Below are 16062 nucleotides of genomic sequence, written 5' to 3' on the forward strand. Positions count from 1 at the left end.
AAAATAAATTGTGGATATAATAATAATGGTATTTAAACACCTACTATATGCCAGGCACTCTACTAACCACTGGAGTGGATACAAATTGTGTTGGATACAGTCCCTGTCCCATGTGGAGCTCACAGTCTCAATCCCTATTTTAAAGATGAGGTAGGTAACTGAGGCACAGAGAAGTGGAGTAAATTGCCAAGGCCACACAGCAGACAAGTGGAGGAACAGGGATTAGAAGTCATGGCCTTCTGACTCCCAGACCCATGCTCTATCCACTACTCCATGCTACTTCCCACGCAGAAGTTCTGTGGGTCTGAGGATGGGGTGAATAAAGGGTACAAATCCAAGTGCAAGAGTGATGCAGAACAGAGTAGGAGTCGGGAAAATGAGGGCTTAGTTGGGGAAGGCCTTTTGTAGGAGAGGTTATTTTAGTAACGCTTTGAAGGTAGGGAAAGTGGCCATGTGGCAGATATATAAAGTTGGAGAGAGTTCCAAGTCAGAGGCTGAGTGAAGGCAAGGGTTTGGCAACCAGATGACAGTGAGGAGCAGTGAGTAGGTTGGTGTTAGATGAGGAAAGTGAGTGGGCTGGGTTGTAGAAGAAGATGAGCAAGGTAAGATAGGAGCGGGCAAGGTGACATTGTTTTAAAGCCAATGGTAAGAAGTTTCCATCTGATACAGAGGTGGATAGGCAACCATTGAAGCTTCTTGAGGAGTGGGGAGACATGGACTCATTTAGAAAAATGATCAGCAGCAGAGTGAAGTATGGCCTGGAATGGGGAGAGAAAGGAGGCGGGGAGGTCTGCTGTTGAAAGGCCGATGCAGTAGTCAAGGTGGGATAGGATAAGTGCTTGGATCAAGCAGTTTGGATGGAGGGGAAAGGGGGAATTTTAGCGTCGTCGTGAAAGTCGAACTGCCAGGATTAGTGACAGATTGGATATGTTGGTTGAATGAGAGAGATGAGTCAAGACTAGTGCCAAGGTTACAGGCTTGTGAGAGAGAATGGTGATGCTGTCTACAGTGTTGGGAAAGTCAGGAAGAGGACAAGGTTTGGGTGGGAAGGTGAGGAGTTCTCTTTTGGCCATGTTGAGTTTGAGGAGTTGGCAGCACATCCAAGTAGAGATGGCACATCCAAGTAGAGATGTCCCGAAGACAGAAAGATATACAGAGGGTGAAGAGAATGAGAAAGAACAGAGCTGGAGATGTAGATTAGGGAATCATCTACATAAAGATGGGAGAAAATGAATTCTCTAAGGGAGTGATTGTAGATACAGAACTACATTACAATATTACTGCTTACAAAAACAAAAGTTTAGTTCCTTCTCAAACCCTGGGGAGGTGGGGGGCAGGGGATTATATGACTACCACGGCATTACACAAGTAAATACAATTGCAACACTATCAGTGCAGCTGCCCTGACAGGACACTTTACATGACAGAAAAGATCAAATCTTGCTCCCATATAAATAGAATAGAAATGCAAAACAAAGATGGTAAAACTGGATTTTGCTTGGGAACATTATTTTGAGATGGCCTCCAGACAACAATTTTGTTCACTCTGAACTCTTAACAGTGACTCCAAAAAAAAAAGGTAATATTAAAATTATATTGAATTCAAGTTTCCAATATTTTAAGAAGCAGGTAAATTCAAGCATATGAGGTAAAGACACCGTAAACTACAACCTAAAGGTGGTCTAGAACATAAAGGTAATTTTCTCAAAGCAGCCCTGTAAAAATAATATCTTTCTACTTTGAACCTTCCCTCACCCTATGATCAATTCTCCTTCCTGAGCAGCCAGGTTCTAATGAAAAACTTGCAACTATCTAGGCAGACTTTTAAAAGCTAAATGGGACTTAGGGAATTTTAATTTCCTGCTTAATTTTATTCTCTTTGATCTTCCTTCGAGATTAAAGTCCCTCAGAGGAAAAGTCCTAAATCCACAGGAACCCACAGGAATCCACAGGACCTTCTTTGTTCTGAGGGAAGAAGTGTGGCCTAGTGGAAAAAGCACCAGCTTTGGAGTCAGAGGAACTGGGTTCCAAACCCGGCTCCGCCACTTGTCTGTTGTGTGATCTTCGGCAAGTCACTTAACTTTTCTGTATCTCCGTCACCTCATCTGTAAAAATGAGGAATAAGACCGTGAGACCCATGTGGGACTTAGACCGTGTCCCATCTGATTAGCTTGTATCTAGCCCAATGCTAAATACATAGTAAGCACTTAACCAATTCCTTTAGAGAAAAAGCGAACTGAAGTAGACCACAGCAGTGCATATAGCACAGAGAGACTATTAGGAATTTTTTTTAAATGGTTCTCTGGATGGGCCCCGAATGACCCCACCAGCTGCGATGATTCTGAACCAAAATAGGCGGGGTAGGGGCCTCCCTAATGATTAATAACTGTGGTATTTGTCAAGTGCTTACAATGTGCCAAGCACTGTTCTAAGTGCTGGGGCAGATACAAGGTAATTCAGTTAGACACCGTTCCTGTCCTATATGGGGCTCAGCCTAAGAATCATTATTATTATTATTATTAAGATGAAGGTGAGAGAACCAATGTTGAACTAGTTCTTCTATTAGCCAAAAGGAGGGGCTTTCAGGACCACCAGCAGATGCACTGAGGGGTTCTAAATATCTCAATGTGATTTAAAAAAGAGAAAAGGAACCTGGTAGGTAAGAATAGGGGAAGAAAAGGGAAGGAGAAGATGACAGCATAGGGCAAAAAAATTTTAAATAAAAGGCAAAGATGATTTTATAATCAGTAGCCTGGATTAGGGAGTATTACATGGATTAGATTTTGCAATACGTCTAGAAGGGTCTGGTTATGTACTTAAAACACATTCCTCCACAGATTCTCCTAGACTGGAAGTGTGAGAGAATAGTTCTACATCAGGCCAACTAGGCCTTGTGGGACACATCTGGCCAATGAGTTTTTGATCCATTCCCTGGAGCTGGGCAGCTTTGGATCCTGGCTCGGCTCCAGTCACACTCTCCTCACTCTGATGTCACTAACTCGTTCCCTTCCCCGCTATCCTCGGGCCCCAGTACGCAGATGAGACCCTCAAAGCTTCGCTCTGGGATAGAGAAAGCAGTTCAATTCTTTAGAAACACAGCAGTCAGATTCTTTGGAACCACAAAACTGGAGTATTCTCCTTGAGGGCAGTTGTCTGCCTTTCTCCATTCTTCTGCTCAGGGCTTTCAACCTTGACAGATTCTGGCCTGCCATTGGAAACTCTCCCCACAACTTGGGAATTTAAGGAAAGACAGAAAAGCAAATTGCCTGAAAGAAGGCAAATGCTCACAGTTCATTGGATGTGGAAAGTCAGTTAAAGTGATCTGTCTCTGAGCTCTTTGGCAATGTGGTAAGGTTTCTTTTTCTTTTTTTCACTTGTAAGTTTTGGGTGGAATATATCTGTTAATACAAAGCACATTCCACACTGACTACTTGAAATACAGACAATTAAGTTGAAAATACCAGCTTTAGGGTAGGCTGGATTTCCTCTCACGATAAACTCATTGTCCACTAATTTCAATGCAGTAGGTCTGGAAGCAGAATGTGAACTCTACAGCTTAACAAGCCCGTCTTCAAATCGAAGGGGACTAGAGCCTGTGACCTTTTCTACAACAATCTGTGCTTGAAAGGAATGCCAGAAAAGAAAGCGGATTTCCCCCTTCCCCTCTAGCATCAGAAACTCAGTCCTTTCCAGATCCAATTCCCGTGTTACACCAGACTCTGCCTTGCTCCTGTTCTCCACTCTCTTCTCTGAGCCTACAGCTGTGAGACTCTAGAAGGGGTTTGAGCTAAAAGCAGAGCATGGACTGCTCCCTGTATGGCTATGATGTTCTACCCCATTCCTTCATCCCGAGCTCATCAGCCGGCCATTCTGTCACCCAAGGCACAAACTTTTGCTGCCTTTTGACTTTTGTCCACTATTGTCAAGAAGACCACAGCAATGCCCAGGGGAAAGGGAAGAAGGAAAACAGTTTTAGAGGGAGCAGCAATCTGTACATCTCTACCTATTTCGTTTCCCTACCAGCCACATCAAAGTGCTGGCTGCTGGGCACAAGAGCATGAGAGGGCAAATCATCACTCCTATTGCAAAAACAACTCAGGGACAAATCCTGTTGGCAGTAGGACATACCTTTCTCCTCCTAACCACTGGTGTCGGAGTGATGCTCACCCAAATGTCAAACGGCTGAATATGTGCGCTACTGCATTTTCATGGATAAAGCATGCAAGAGACTCTCTAAAACCCAGACTCATGGATGCTGCCTGACCATTAGCAGCATCCTCCGACTCAGACAACTCTATTACCTTCATGCTCAAAGATGATTCTGTTGAAGATGACTGGAAGCAGCGTGCCCTATTGGAAAGAGCCTGGGCCTGGACATCCGAGGACATGGATTCTAATCCCTCCCTGCCACTTGCCTGCTGTGTAGTTTTGGGAAAGCACCTCTCTGTGCCTTGATTTCCCCATCTGTAAAATGGGGGTTCAATACCTTTCCTCCCACCTGCTTGGATTGGTAGCCCTAGGTGGGACGGAGATTGTGTCCCACCTGGTTATCCTGTCTCTACCTCAGTGCTTAGTTCACTGCTTGGTACACAATAAGCACTTAGTAGCATTATTATTTTTAATAAATGTGGCTGAATAGACAGTCTCTTCTCCATTAATCACCTGAAAAAACAAGAGCAGACATCTCTAGACCCTGGTCCAATCAATCAGTGAGCAACACATCTCCGAATAGATCTACTCTAAGACCAACATCACTACCAAAATATTCAATTCAATCCATCATATTTACTGAGCACTTTGTACAAAGCACTGTACTAAGTGCTTGGGAGAGTACAATATAAACAGACACATTCCTCCCCACAACGAACTCACAGTCTAGAGCAGCAGGAGACCCATATGTTCAACAAATGCAAAAAAAGAAACAAAACATTATTCTAAAACTTCAGTGCTGGGAGAGAAGAGGAAAAGAATATTCTACTATTTGTTTTTCAAGTAGTGGGGATGGATTGTGCTGAGCTAAGCACACTCTCACCAAGTCCCCATCCACCCCACAGCACACACTGCAAAATACAGACAAGCCCCAAGATACAACCAGGTTACAGTCCTCCAAAATTTGGCTGCATCATGAACGGCTGGAGCGTGGAGTATATTTTCCCTTAGACTTACATACGATTTAGGTTCCACTCCTGAGCTATTCCAACCTGATGGCCAAGCCCTCGTGATAAATAAAAATGTCACTGCTTCCTCCTTCCTTCCCCTCCCCTGTTGTTAGCTTTACTGCGTATGCTCCGGCACCTTGAACTCCCCAATGTCCCATCATCCCTCAGCCATAGTCCAGGATCTTTTCTTTCTTCTTTCAAACATTAATCATCACAACAGCTTCTGCTCCATGCCACCCAGGTCGGTCCCTGCTCCCACTGCCATGACTGGGGCTGGGGCAGGGAAGAGACACGAAGTAGGACAGGGAGTGGGGGGTGGCATCACCAGGACATATTTAAAAGAAGAAAAATAACTACTGGAACATGGGGGAGGAAGCAGAGGGGAGGGCTGAGTTCAGAGTGTAGATGGGATTTCCAGGGAAACTACTGGAAACAGGAGAGCGTGGGAATGGAGGAGGGTCAAGGGAGGAAGAACAGGAAGGAATTGGAGGAATTACCATTTGGAGGATTGGATGCACCATCAGAGGTGGGGCTTATAGAAGCTGGGAAAAAAATTATCAAGGGGAGCAGAGGTGCTCGGGTTGTTGTTGTAACTGTGTAACACTTGGTGTCGGCCGGTGCCGGTGGGCACCGAGTATTAAAATCTCCGTGAGCTCTCCTGAGCTGGGCACTGCTCTTCCCTCACCAGTTTGTTGAGGATGGTGGCCACGTTAATCCACAGACTGGGGAGTTGTGAGTGGGGGGCGGGGGGAGAGTTTCACTAATTGCTAAAACCAGGGTAATTGAGAAACTTAACTATGTTGGTCATGCCACAGAATCTGTGTGGACCATAACTCAGGAAGTCTGAAAGTGAACGAAGGAATAGCCACTAAGTGCCTAGAATTTTGTTAACAAACATTTACAAAATGAAACCCCTTTCCCCCAATCCTGTACCTGCACCCTGAACCCATAACACTCACCTTAAACATTGTTTGTTTACTGGTTTCTCCACACAGCAGAGTGGGCAGTGGAGGATAGGTTAATCAAGCAATTGTATTTATTGAGCACTTATTCTGTGCAGAGCACTGTACTAAGTGCTTGGGAGCATATAAAATAAGAGTTGGTAAACATATTTCTTGTCCACAGTGAGCTTAAATCAAGGAGATTCCTTCCTCACATCAACCACTATCGAATTAGAAGTTATCTGAGTTAGTAGTGATAGTTAGGGCTCTTGATAATCTAGGCCTGGGTCAGTGGCCTACCTATCAGCACAGCAAATTGCTGTTGATAACTATATCTGTTGCATAAAAAAATAATAAAGATCTATGCTTATGATTCTCACCGAATCCTTCCTTGCCTTCAACGATGATCTCCCTGCTTGTGGAAGACAGAAAGTCGGACAGCATTTGTGATTGACAGTCACTGCCTCCCAGTGGAAAACTCTTACTTTCACCTGCTCAAGAAAATTATGAAGATGGCCTGAATTGCCCTTATGATTGGGAACTCAAAGTTCCTTAGAAGGTTCATCTGATTCACACACATGAGGCCCCTGTAAGGTAAGAGGGAGGCAGGCTGGTGATGTTACCCACTCCAATTTACAAGTGTGTTAGGCCTGGTTCCCTCCCCAAGTTGGGTGGTTCATTCCAAGGTCGAAGCCCTTTAGAACCTGCCGTCACCGGGCCTGAAATGGGAGGTGCTGGGGGCGGGGGGGGGCACAGACAGGCTCCAGGCTCATGCCCTCTGCCCTAGCCAGCCAGGAAGCTTGACTTCCAGAAGCGGGACCTTACTTGATAGAACCTGTGTCGTGCTAGTCACTTTTTCAGGTCAGGTGGCCAGTTCACACCAGCAGTTTCTTATGGCCATGGCAGGAACTCCAGATTTTGCAAGTGAAAAAGGATCCCTTTGACCCTCATTCAGAATACCATGCTCAGTGATGGCTTACAGTCTGAGATTTTGTGCTCCGTGACCATGTCCTGTACCAAATCTCTCTTCCAGCAATCGATGCATGCTGCTGGGCACCCGAGAATGTCGACGGCTCAGCACAACCCATCACCACGCCAGCAGAAACAACTCAAGCACATGTCCTACCAGGGCTGGGACGTACCTTTCCCCCTTAGCCCTTGGTGTCTGAGAAAAGTTCATCTGAGCCAGAAATGTGCACACAAAGCGTGCAGTGATTCTCAAAGACACTCACTGTGACCTGTCTTCAGCATTAAAATTCAAACCAAAGGGAAACTCTTCTGGTACCATCTGTACGAGGAAGGGAGGTTCCATGTTAGCCGTGAATTCTGCTGGTGCCAGGCCCACATCTGGAGCCCAGGCCTATGCAACCTCCCCTAGTTTTAGAGTTTTTAAACTCATCCTTCCCCATGAAAGTATTTTTTCCCAGAGCCTAGAACTGGGATCCTGAGAATGCTGCTCTAGATTAAAGGCCGATCATCCGTCTGATCTGGAATGCCCTCCTTCTTCATATCCGACAATCACTCTCCCAACCTTCAAAATCTTATCGAAGGCACATCTCCTCTAAGAAGCCTTCCCTGATTAAACCCTCATTTCCTCTTCTCCCATTCCCTTTGGCATTGCCCTTGAACTTGGATTTACTCCCTTTATTGCCCCCATCCCTCAGCACTTATGTATGTATGCATGATTGATATTAATGGCTGTCTCCCCCTCTAGACTGTAAGGTCATTGTGAGCAGGGAATGTATCTATGACTCTGTTCTACTGTACACTCCCAAGTGCTTAGTTGGAGAAGCAGCGTGGCTTAGTGGAAAGAGCATGGGCTTTGGAGTCAGGGCTCATGAGTTCGAATCCCAGCTCTGCCACTTGTCAGCTGTGTGACTGTGGGCAAGTCACTTAACTTCTCTGTGCCTCAGTTCCCTCATCTGTAAAATGGGGATTAAGACTGTGAGCCCCATGTGGGACAACCTGATTCCCCTATGTCTACCCCAGCGCTTAGAACAGTGCTCGGCACATAGTAAGCGCTTAACAAATACCAACATTATTATTAGTACGGTGCTCTGCACACAGTAGGTGCTCAATAAATACAAAGGATTGATTAAATCCCCAAACTTGCTGTTGCTTCACTTAAGCCACATCCTCCTGTCCCTTTAGGGACAGGAGGGCAAGGCCAGGTTATTGTTCTATTGGGCCTCTGTCAGAGGAAACTAGATGAGACACCCTCCCTTCTTTCTCAGGGCAAAGGCTGGCTCCCCAAAATACCTGGGGCTAATTTTAGTCCCTTCCAGGACAACACATCAGGCCCTGACCAACTCCTCATCTCCCCACCCCATTCAGCTTCCCTTCTGCCTATGTTCTTGGCTGCATACCTCTCAAGTTCTTTGCTATTCGCTCCACCCCCACGGCACTTCTGTACACATCTGAGTGGTCTAGTGTCAAGAGCCCGGGCTTGGGAATCAGAGGACCGGGGGGGGGGGGGGTCTAATCCCAGCTCTACCATGTGTCTGCTGCGTGACTTTGGCCAAGTCACTTCACTTATCTGGGCCTCAGTTCCCTCATCTGTCAAGTGGGGATTAAGATTGTGAGCCCCACGTGGGGCAACTTGATTAGCTTGCATCTACCCCAGGGCTTAGAAAAGTGCTTAGCACATAGTAAGCATTTAACAAATACCATGATTATTATTATACTGTCATATCACCTATCTGCAATTTATTTTATTGCCCGTCTCCCCCTCTAGACTCTAAATTTATTGAGGGCAGGGTTCAGGTTTACTACCTCTGTTGGATTGTATTCTCCCAAATGTTTAGTCCAGTACTCTGCAACACAGTAAGCTCTCAATAAATACCATAGACAATGATTGATTGGTAAAAAAACAAAAGGGAGTTGTTCAGATGGCTCATTCATTCAAAAGTATTTATTGAGCGCTTACTATGTGCAGAGCACTGTACTAAGCGCTTGAAATGTACAAATCGGTAACAGATAGTGACAGTCCTTGCCCTTTGATGGGCTTACAGTCTAATCGGGGGAGACAGACAAAAACAATAGCAATAAATAGAATCAAGGGGATGAACATCTCATTCAAACAATAGCAAATAAATAGAATCAAGGTGATATACATCTCATTAACAAAATAAATAGGGTAATGAAAATATATACAGTTGAGCGGACAAGTACAGTGCTGAAGGGAGGGGATGGGAGGGGGGAGGAGCAGAGGGAAAGGAGGGAAAGGGGAGCTCCCCTGACCAAAGTTAGAAGGTGTTTCCCCTAAGGGCGGTGGGCCTTACAGATGCTTCCCCTTTCGTCCAATAGTTAGAATACCTTAGGGAATGGAACACGCTCCACTCGACCCTTGGTGGTAGAGAGCAGAGTAACCAATGATTCAAGCACTGAGAACACTGTGCTGGGGACAACATTGAGGAGGGGAAGTGGAAGAGAGCCCAGAAAAAAGTTATATATCCCAGAATCAAGTAATCATATTTATTGTGCGCTTACTGTGTGCAGAACACAATACTAAGCAACTGGGAGAGTATAATACATCAGAGTTGGTAGACCCATATCCTTACCATGAGGAGTTTCTGGATTGGTCTAGATCAGAGAACTCACAAGATCCAGGTCTCCTCTCTTCCACTAGCGTATCATAAGCACTGCGATCCAGCCTAACCCCCTCATGTTCACTATACGATGCTGTCGCTTCTTAACTTCTAGCTCACTCCCAACCCTTGTGTGCCTCTGGGCCTCTTTCCTACCACCTTCCTACTTTTCTTCCATATTGACATTTTTCAGTGATCTGAAAGTTAGTTGAAGGAGCTCTGCACAAAGACAGTGCTCAATGAATAAGATTGAATGAATATACTAGAATCAAAGGCTGGTCACTAGCTGACCGCCCTCTTTGACCATCTCCCTCTGGTCAGGGAAAGTGGACAGGACTTGGGCATGGGGAGCCTCTCTGAAAAAGAGATACCGACGTGGATCCTTTTTTTTTTTTTTTTTAGCAAATCGAGCGTAGGTACTGAGCGCTTACTTGTGTGAAGAGCACTGAACTAAGCACTTGGGAGAGCAGACCGTGAGCCCGTCGTTGGGTACGGATCGTCTCTGTTGCCGAACTGTACTTTCCAAGCGCTTAGTACAGTGGTCTGCACACAGTAAGCGCTCAATAAATACGACTGAACGAATGAATGATTCGAGTTCCACAAAAAGTGGTTTATGCGGTCTGAGGCAGGTGTCATTTAAGTCTAATACGATAATGAAGAGGCACCTCACTTGGACCATCGGAACGACACTCGGACAGCCAAAAGGGAACGCGGTGCACTGTGATGAATGGGGGTTCGGTAGGAAAGTCCCCAAGTCACACTTCGTCCCGGGACCTGCCCTCTTCCTCCAATTTATAGGGGCCGCAGGGGGAATTCTGCTGGAAACACAAACCCTTCTCACTCATACGATCACTCAATCGTGCTTACTGTGTGGTGAGCACCGTTCTAAGCGCTTGCACCGTACCAAGTGCTTCCCAAGCTTCTGACTCCATCTCCCGCCCTTTTCTCTGCTCCGGCCTATTTACGTTGAGGATCATAAGCATCACTTAGCAGCAGCAGCATCTTGGATTTACAGCACGCAACACTTCCTTATAAAGTTGCAAAGTAGCATTTCCAATCGCAGCGCAGAGAATTTCCCAAAGTCAACCTCGTGGGTCCTCTGAGTTCCTATCCCGGGGAGGGCAGGGGGTGGCCTTTCCCATCGAAAGAGCCGTCTTGGACGCTCCCCCGTGGGAACCCAGGTCCCCGAACCTCCCCCGGCTCCCGGAGACCGAGACAACTGCAGAAGGGCCGGTGGGAACCCAAGCAAGTCTCCCCAGAGGGCAAAGGTTGGGAGGGGGGAGGTTGCATTTTCCGGCCCATGGGGGGGGGTACGTACTGAGCGCTTACGGTGTGCAGATTTTGCAGGGGAGCCAGACGTCAGTTTTCGGGGAAAGCGAGGGAGGAAGGGGAGAGAAGCGGTGATAGCTCAGGTCTCCAAGCGCCGCCTTGCAGTCTGTCATCAGCTGTCAATCTTGCGCTGCGCGTCCAAGGACCGGCTCCCTTGCCCCAAGCCCTGGAGCCGTGCAGCTGCAAGCCCCGGCTCGTTCCCTCCTCCCCCCCATCCTCCTCCTCTTCTTCTTTTCTCCCTCCTCCTCTTCCTCCTTTTCCTCCTCCTCCTCCTCCCCCCCACCTCGGTGCGCCAGCTTCTCCCCAGGCCGCGGCCCTGCCATGCGAAAAGAGCAAGGAGCAGGACCGTAATCATAATAATATTTCTTAAGCGCTCAATAGGTGCCAGGCACTGTTCTGAGCGCTGCGGTAGATCCAAGGTAATCAAGTTGTCTTTCAGTCGTATCTACCGGGCGCACGGCACTGGACTGAGCGCTTGGGAACCACAATTCAGCAGCAGAGACAGTCCCTGCCCTCAGCGGGCTCACCGAGTGGGGCTCACCGTCTCAATCCCCGTTTTACAAGTGAGGGAAACTGAGGCCCAGAGAAGGGGCTTGCCCAAGGCCGCTCGGCGGGCGAGTGGCGGAGGCGGGATTAGAACCCACGCCCTCTGACTCCCAGGTCCGTGCCTATGCGCCCCCGCCGCCCCTGCGCAGGGGACCCACCTTCAAGCGCTTAGCGCAGTGCTTTGCGCAGAGTAAGCGCTTAGCGCCGTGCTTTGCGCAGAGTAGGCGCTTAGCGCGGTGCTTTGCGCAGAGTAGGCGCTTAGCGCGGTGCTTTGCGCAGAGTAGGCGCTTAGCGCGGTGCTTTGCACAGAGTAGGTGCTTTAGCGCCGTGCTTTGCGCAGAGTAGGTGCTTTAGCGCCGTGCTTTGCGCAGAATAGGTGCTTAGCGCCGTGCTTTGCGCAGAATAGGTGCTTAGCGCCGTGCTTTGCGCAGAATAGGTGCTTAGCGCCGTGCTTTGCGCAGAGTAAGCGCTTAGCGCGGTGCTGGGCGCACAGTAAGCGCTCAATAAATAGGATTAATAATAAGAAGGGTGGGGGAAAGCAAGCGGGAGAGACAGAAGACAGAGAGAGCTGAACAAGCCACCTCCTCCAGGCAGGACGCCGGGCTGGTGTTACCTCCATAGGCTGGGCGGGGGGGTCCGGGCCAGGAGGGCGACCCTGGGGCACTGGCCGGGGCCGATGCCCCTGGAGTCGGAGGTCGGGGGGCCTGGCTCCCTCCCTCCCTCCCGCCCGGTTTAAGAGGGGCAGGGGGCGGGGGCTGGGGGCGAGGCCCGCCCCCTCCCGCCGTCACCTGCACCCCGCTCAACGCTGCGGAAAGAAAAGTGAAAGAGGAAAGGGGCCGAGGAGGGACGGGGGAAATCCCCGGGACCTGCCTAGGGTCTGCGGGGACCCCGCCCCACCCCCTCCGGGGGGCTCCTGGCCCGGTGGGAGAGGCTGGACGGCCAGGGAGGCCCGGGTCCTCGGGGTCACTGCAAGGTTGGGGGCTGGGGGCGACCTCATCCCTGCCAGCTCCCCCCCCCCCCCACGCCCTGTCCCTCGGGCTCAGGGGCAGAAGAGGGTGGCCCTTGAGATGATGGAGTAATAATAATAATGATGTTGGTATCTGTTAAGCGCTTACTATGTGCAGAGCACTGTTCTGAGCGCTGGGGGAGATACAGGGTCATCAGGTCGTCCCATGCGAGGCTCACAGTTAATCCCCATTTTCCAGATGAGGTAACTGAGGCCCAGAGAAGCAAAGTGACTTGCCCACAGTCACACAGCTGACAAGTGGCAGAGCCGGGAGTCGAACCCATGACCTCTGACTCCCAAGCCCGGGCTCTTTCCACTGAGCCACGCTGCTTCCCCTAAGCACCCCGGGTGGGGAAACTGAGTCATCCGAGCTGAACACCCCTCCCCCCCCCCCAGAAGACAGAGAGACATAAAGGAAAAGCGCATTCTGAAGAACACCCCCCTGCAGGACCGGGTTGCCACGCTACACAAGAGGTTAAGGACATCCCATCCCTAAAAATACACAAAGACAACATAAAAGCAACATAGGTTTCAAGATAACATTATGGCAAGATATATGCTTTCTCCACCACCTGCCTTCCTAAACATTTCATTCTAATTCATTTTCTTAATTACACAAAATGTGCTTTCTAATTACACGAGGGAAAGGCTTCGGAGAGTTAAACGTTATTAGATATAGCGCAAGATGTTTACAGCTCAAATAGCCCCAGTAAGTTCGGTAACAGAAAAGTCTTATTAATTCACCCATGCGTGGCCCATTTCTAGTGGACACAGGCTGTTTAGGAAGATATTGAAAATTCCTTACGCTAATGATCAACTAAATTCCAGTTTTCTAATTTAAGAACATTGACCAAAAACTGCACCATTTTCCACATATGAATAATAAAGTGGAATTGCTAGTGTAATATCCAATTCACCAGTCATTCCGAGGTGACTAAGAAGAACGCAATGTGGAGAGTCCTGATTCGGGGTCAAACAAAGCCACGAAACTAATGGTCATCGCCCAAGTATTATCATTAAATTTACCCCTCCTTGCACTTAGTGGGATCCATGATAAAAATCACAACTTGAACAAAGCTAACCCAAAACCCGATTTTAAACACCAGAATCAATGCCTGACACCTGGAGAGCTGTATTCTAAAATGCATTCACGGCAAGAGTTTGCCACAGCTGTGGAGTGTTACGTGAAGAATGCTAGCAAGACTGATAGTTAAAGTCGGCTCACCTGATTTGGGATTCAAATTCCATAAATTATCCTCCTGAGATCTTGCAAAAATGCTAAAGCACAAGCTTTAAGCTTCTTCTTTAAATATCTAAAAATAACAGTAACCTATCTATTTGGAGCAAGTGCATCCTTCTCCAGTGCCTAGTCTCTGAGTGGTCATGACTCTAAAATATTAATGACACTTTCATTTTAAAGATGAAGTTTCAGGACTCTCACTTCCTGCTGCTTTTTTTAAAGGAACAGTAGCCACACCACAGACTAAATTGAAATTAAAAATGAAGACAAAAACATACCCACTTGTCTGGTCCAGATTGTCTCCCTACAGACATGCTTTCCACAACTGCTTCAAACAGATTTATTCAATTGTTCCACACAATGGAACTTTCATCCATAGGGAGTAGCTTGACAATCTTCTTGATGAGTCAGTCAGTCAGTGGTTATTGCAGGTCATGGACACTGGATCGGTGTTCTGAAAAAAGTGACTAACAATAGGACACCCAAACAATTGCACAGACTGTATAGGAGAAGAACATTTTTCTGTAAGGTAAGCAGAAGAAAGGCTTCAGGGAAACACTGAAGGATAATTCCAGACAAACACAAAAAGATATTGTTACCTCAAAATAGTAACTGACCAATAACGATAATGCTCATATGCAGCCATCAGCAGGGTGGCTCAGTTGGAATAGACAGAAAGGCGGGCAAAGAGTCAGAACCTCAAACAGTCACACCCTGCAAGCGATGATTAAGAAAATAGCCAAAGGGCAAGCTGAATTTTTCAGTTTAGTAATGGTCAGTCTCAGCATCCATGAGACCAAGGATAAGTGGATAAACACCATTCTTACCTATTGCTGCATGTAAATCCTTTTTTTTTTTTTTTACTAGCACTGGATGACCATTGTGATTTTACTCTACAATTGCAACTTTATCAGTGATATCATTAAGCACGTACTGTGTGCAGAGCACTGTATTAAGCACTTGGAAAATACAGAAGAGGTTTTGGGGTTTATTTTGTATTAGTTCTGAGCATACTCTGAGCACTGTACTAAGCGTTGGGGTAGATACAAGCTAACCAGGTTGGACACAGTCCCTGTCCCACATGGGGTTCACAGTCTTAATCCCCATTTTACAGATGAGATAACAAGCATAGGGAAGTTTAAGTGTCTTGCAACTTGTCACACACCACAGACAAGTGGCAGAACGGGGTTGAGAATCCAGACCCTTCTGACCAGCTTGGGGGTCTATCTACTAGGCCATGTTGAGATCACTTTTCTCAAGTAGCTTACAGTCTGCAGGAGGAGACAGACATTTAAATAAATTACAGATGGGATAGTAGATTATAAGGATATGTACATAAATGCTGAAAGGGTAGGGAGAGTATTAAAGTGCTTAAGGGCATAGTCCACAATCTGACAGAGGGGAGGGCAGATGGGGAAATGGGAAGTTCTCTTGGAGGAGCTGTGATTTTAGGTGCTTGGGAGGCAGCATAGAAAGAGCACAGTAGCCAGAGTCACGAAATCCTGCTTCTAATCCTTCCTCAGACATTTGTCTCCTTTGTGACCTTGGGCAAGTCATTCTGTGCCTCAGTGTCCTTATCTGCAAAATGGGGGTGATACCTGAGGCTTTGTTTTCAACAACTGAAGCCCTGTGCTGAATCGGAGAAGCCAGAACTTGTCAAAATTAATCAGGGTGTGCTATCCTCAGATGGGCTACCCTCAGTGATTGGAAAACTAAATTACACTATTCTCAGTCTGAAACATTTTTGGAATGCGAATTATTGCGCAAGCATTTCTCTGAGCTAAAGGCAGATACTTTTGTACATTCTTAATGCTTAATTCTTAATGCTGTGGTCACACAGTCCCATTCCTGAACACTTGCCAGTGAATATTTTAAAATTGTTAAATCTGTGTGTCACTAGAAAGTGACTGACATGAGGTTGAGAAATTTGTCTACTCAACATAGTAAAAATGGTGTTTGTATATCTCTTGTCATGTATGTCTTGGTTTTGTCTGGGCGAGAGGGTCTAGGACTTTCTGAAGTACAGTCTGCTGTATTGTACTCTCCCAAAACACTTAGTACAGGACTCTGCACACTGTAAGGACTCAATAAATATGATTGATTAATTTTAGCTTAGATCTCCTAAGGAGGTCAGCAGACCTTAAAGCTCACAAAGTAGCTCAATAAAAATGTGTCTAATATCAAGGGTATTGATTAACAAAGGGCAGATTCACATTCAGATTTTGGATAATGAAAGAGAAAGCAGTCACCCCAC

General features: G+C 47.0%; 1 protein-coding gene across 2 annotated transcripts in view; it reads right to left on the minus strand.

Moving 5' to 3' along the window:
• Window positions 1-13931, minus strand: part of IL15 (interleukin 15) — a 69007-nt gene extending 55076 nt beyond the window's left edge. Inside the window, exon 1 of one of the 2 annotated variants that reach the window (XM_007668424.3) lies at window positions 13794-13931. The gene's annotated coding sequence lies outside the window, so the exon portion shown is untranslated. Of the gene's footprint in view, window positions 1-11005; window positions 11162-13793 lie in introns of those variants that run through there. The other variant, XM_029076858.2, reaches the window with a different exon arrangement.
• Window positions 13932-16062: the final 2131 nt, after the last annotated feature.

This window comes from Ornithorhynchus anatinus, chromosome 12 (genome assembly GCF_004115215.2).
Source record: "Ornithorhynchus anatinus isolate Pmale09 chromosome 12, mOrnAna1.pri.v4, whole genome shotgun sequence".
Taxonomy (NCBI): Eukaryota; Metazoa; Chordata; class Mammalia; order Monotremata; family Ornithorhynchidae; genus Ornithorhynchus; species Ornithorhynchus anatinus.